Source organism: Trachymyrmex septentrionalis, unplaced genomic scaffold (genome assembly GCF_001594115.1).
Source record: "Trachymyrmex septentrionalis isolate Tsep2-gDNA-1 unplaced genomic scaffold, Tsep1.0 scaffold45, whole genome shotgun sequence".
Classification (NCBI taxonomy): Eukaryota; Metazoa; Arthropoda; class Insecta; order Hymenoptera; family Formicidae; genus Trachymyrmex; species Trachymyrmex septentrionalis.
In genome coordinates, this window is record NW_017305622.1 from 24,385 (window position 1) to 28,963 (window position 4,579).

General features: G+C 37.0%; 1 pseudogene; it reads left to right on the top strand.

Moving 5' to 3' along the window:
• The first annotated feature begins 1,461 nt into the window (after positions 1-1,461).
• Positions 1,462-2,713, top strand: LOC108751480 (annotated as a pseudogene).
• The last annotated feature ends 1,866 nt before the right edge of the window (positions 2,714-4,579 follow it).

Sequence of the window (4,579 nt, forward strand, 5' to 3'; positions counted from 1 at the left end):
CATAGGCTGAAAAGTCCCGGGATTTTTCAATTTCTAGCGCCACTAGAAAATGAACATGACTCATTTCGAGAGGTTCATCTGTCACTAGTTTATGTATGAAGTTTCATGACATTTCGTCCATTCGTTTACAAGCTATAGTCGTTTGAATGATGCTACTTTCGCTTTCGTTCTGTACCATCACGATAACCGCCACACACGTCCTTGAAAGCGATGGCCAAATTGGACCAATTACGATTCGAATTGGTTGCTCACCCACCGTACTCTCCAGACTTGGCCCCCAGCGACTATTATCTGTTCCCAAACCTCAAGCGGTGGCTCCAGGGAAAGAGATTCAGATCGAATGAGGAAGTCATCGCGGAAACCGAGGCGTATTTCGAAGGAACGAAACGCTTGGACGTTCCGTACTACAGAAAGGGCATCGAAATGTTGGAAAATCGCTATACCAAGTGTATGGCCCTCGAAGGCAACTATGTTGAGGAATAAATATAACTTTGCCCAAAAAACGCTTGTTTTCATTAAAAATCCCGAGACTTTTCAGCCCATGTAGTATATATATATATAGATATATATATCTTAATACTTTCCAATTAACTGTGTACAATTAAGTAACTAATAATCAAGATTGTTTTAGAAATTTAGCAACAAATCTACTTAATGGGATGCTGGAACGACGGTGGATCTTAGAATATATGCATGGATTGCTCATTGCTTATATCGCCAATGCATTGGGCTGAAGCCAAGATAGGTGCGAGAGAGAAAGGTATAGTGGAATTAAAATTCGTAATGCCCATGCTCAGTTCCGTCATTCCGTTCGTCAATCCATTCCGCTATTCCGCATTCCGGTTACCCAACCATAGTTCGTAAACATTTGACGTTTGTACACGACAATCAATCAATAAGTAATGAAAAATGAAATATTGCATGTTTTATGACAATACGAAGAAATCGGCTTCATAATATGCGTAAGTAAATATGTGATCAACTAGCGTTGATTTAGAACTTGTGAGATGTTACACGTATAAAGTATTTATTGCACTGTAAATAGGTTTCCAAAAAGTGAGAAAATTCAAGCAAAGTGACGGTCGTTTTGCGGATCGATGAAAATGTTTTGACGGCAAAGTTGTGTTCGAATCATTTCCAAGAAGATGATATTATCCGCAAAGCAAAAGGTTCAGTTGTAAAGATGAATGCTGTGCCATGCATTCGTAAAAACGTGCATATCCGAAAGACGATAGAAATGTAATATTGACAGATAAATTTCATTGATTTTGTCTGCATAATTGAGGTATTCTGTACAAAAATCATTAATGAACAAGTAATCATTGGAGGAAATTGTCCAGTAGGTAGCAACGTCAACGCCAATAAAAATGTTTGATATTTGTTTATATACATATATATGTATATACGTATGTTATATTTTAACAGCAAATCTGCCATCAACCAAGACACCAACTTCTAGAAATGGCGAAAACTCAGAAGCAGTTGAGACACCCTTATGATCACGCAGGATCCTTCGCTATTGGTGACATTCAAAGTCTAGATTTACGAGAGCAAGTCAATAAGTTCTTAGAAAATCTGTCAGAGGGCACTCGCAGTGTCATGTCACATTATTTTTTGACAAATAGCATCTTTCAGCTGATTGCTATTAATTTTTGAGTGGAATTCATCGCATGGTTTCATTTCTGTAGAAGATTAAAGCGAACAACCTTTGTATTTTTTGCAAAATGGAAAAAAACGGGTTTCGTGCAGTGATCAAACATCTATATATGAAAGGTTTAAGGCCGAAAGAAATCAAAGCCGAGTTAGGTAATGTTCACAGCACATCTGCACCAGCGTTTGCGACTGTATACAATTGGATGAACGAATTTAAACGTGATCGTACATCCACATGTGATGCACCTCGTTCGGGACGTCCAATTGAGGCTGTTACGTCAGAAATCATCGATAAAGTTCACGATATTGTTTTGACTGATCGGCGAGTGAAAGTACGCGGGCTGGTTGAGACCACAGGCATATCATATGATACAATGATTTCAATTTTGTATGAACAATTGGGTATGAAAAAGCTATCGGCAAGATGGGTTTGCCGCGTTTGCTTACTGTGGACCATAAGCGCCGTGTGACGATTTCAAAACAATGTTTGGAGATGTTTCAACGTAATCCAGACGAATTTCTGCATCGATTCATTACTGAGGACGAAACATGGATCCATAACTTCACACCCGAGACGAAGGAACAGTCAAAACAATAGACTTCACCGGGTGAACCAGCTCCGAAGAAGGCGAAGACCGTGAAGTCGGCCGGAAAGGTGATAGCCATAGTTTTTTGGGATGCACGCGGTATAATTCATATCGATTACCTCCCATTGAAGCAAACGATCATTAACGATTACTACGCAACCTTATTGGACCGTTTCAACAATATTTTAAAGAAAAAACGTCCCCATTTGGCAAAGAAGAAAGTACTCTTCCATCAAGACAATGCGGGTTCACACGTGCCCGGCACCGATGGCCAAATTCAACGAATTCCGCTACAAATTGCTTCCCCATCCAGCACATTCGCCAGATTAACCCCCTGCGGCTATTTCCTGTTTCCAAATCTGAAAAAATGGTTAGGAGGAAAGAGATTCACCATCAAAAAGCAGCTCATCGCCGAAACAGAGGCTTATTTTAAAGAGTTGGCTAAATCATATTCGGACGGCTTGAAAAAGTTGAAGAATCTTTGGATCAAGTGTATCGAGCTGAAAGGAGACTATGTTGAGAAATAAAAATTAATCGATTAAAAATAATGTGTTTTACTATGTTTTTCTAAAAACTTATTGACTTGTACAATCGCCTAGGAGAGCAAAAAGAGCATTTGATATCACGAGGAGAATTGTTCACAAGCAACGCAAAACAATTAAACAGCAGCAATTTCAAAGGAGATTATGTCTTCGCAAGACGATGGAGCAGCTCGTGCAACATTCGAAGGAAAAATATCTGTTGAAAGCAAGCAGACAATTTAATGGTATATTTCGAATGCATTATAACCGAGTAGTAATTTTTAAATATTTCTAGATCCGGAAATGTTATTAACAATAATTGGCGATGTGAAGTGTGAATTTAATTAAATAATCTAAAAATTATCTACAATAATCGCAATTGTAATATTTAATATTTTGGACACATGAATTGTATTGTACATGAAGAAAATGATGTTAATTAAACCGAGATATTTTTACTAATTTTTCGTAATGATACTGTAAGATATTATTTTAAAATATAATTAATTAAATAAGAAAATATTAAAATATAACATACTATTTTATGGTATTGTCATTGTCATCATATTTTCCATACATGTCCTGTTGACAATACATTGAATGTTAGTAAAAAAAAAGTTAAAAGGAAAAAAAGCTGGGTATACAACCTTGCTTTAAGAGGCTGAAAGCCGTAAAGCCTTAAGAAATTGGTCAATCACAGTTGAATATGAGAAAAATAATCAACTGTGATTGGTCAATTTTTTATGGCTTTACGACTTAAGGCCTCTAGAAGCGAAGTTGTGGACACAGTCTAACACGTTAAGTAATAATGAAATGTAATATCTTTTATCTAGGTTGAAATATTACTCGTAATGAATGAAATATTTTAACGACGAAAGGGCGCAAGGAAAATGTATTCAGCGAAACTCAGAACATTTGCTTTGACGTTAAATTTTTATTCAGCAAAGGCGTATCGGTATGTTCGGTAAATAAACATTCAGCAATTTTCTCCCGAATCCTTCCACTATTAGGAAATGATATGCGAGCGTTGATGATCAACTGGGTTTTATGAAGGAATCTTTGGACACCCTACGATGTAAAGTCGACAGATCGAAAACTCCGATATTTTAATGTAGTGATAGACAAAATGTCAATTAAAGAAAAAGTATTTTACGATGGGAAAGAGTTTCAAGGGTATGTGAAAGTAGGACAATGGATGAATGATACCGTTGTACCGAGAATAGCAAGGCAGGCATTAGTCTTTATGTTAGTCGCGTTAAACGGGCATTGAAAACTTCCCGTTGCTTATTTTTTAATCAATTCACTGAACGGGGAAGAAAGAGCCAGTTTATTAGAGTGTTTGTGGGTAGTTCACTGGAGTTATAGTGCACTTGGTTACATTTGATAGAGCAATGATTAATTTAAGCATGTGTACAAATTTAGGGACCAATTTTGAAGTGGGAGAACACTTCAAACCATACTTCTCTCATTCGGTAACAGGAGAAAAAGTGTTGTGTTTCCTGGACCAGTGCCACATATTGAAATTGGTGAGCAATACATTGGATGAAAAATTAGAGCTTTGTTTTAAGGGAAACAGTATATTGTGGGAAAATATAGTATCTCTTCAGAAATTGGAGGAGGATGAGAGTTTGAAATGTGCCACAAAGTTGCGGAAACAACATGTCATGTTTCACAAATCGAAAATGAACATGAGATTAGCTTCGCAAACTCTCAGTGAAAGCGTTAGTGTAGCTCTGAAATTTTGCCAACAATGTGCTCCTGATCGATTTAAACATCCCGAAGAAACATCATTATTTTGCATTATGTTTAACAATGCTT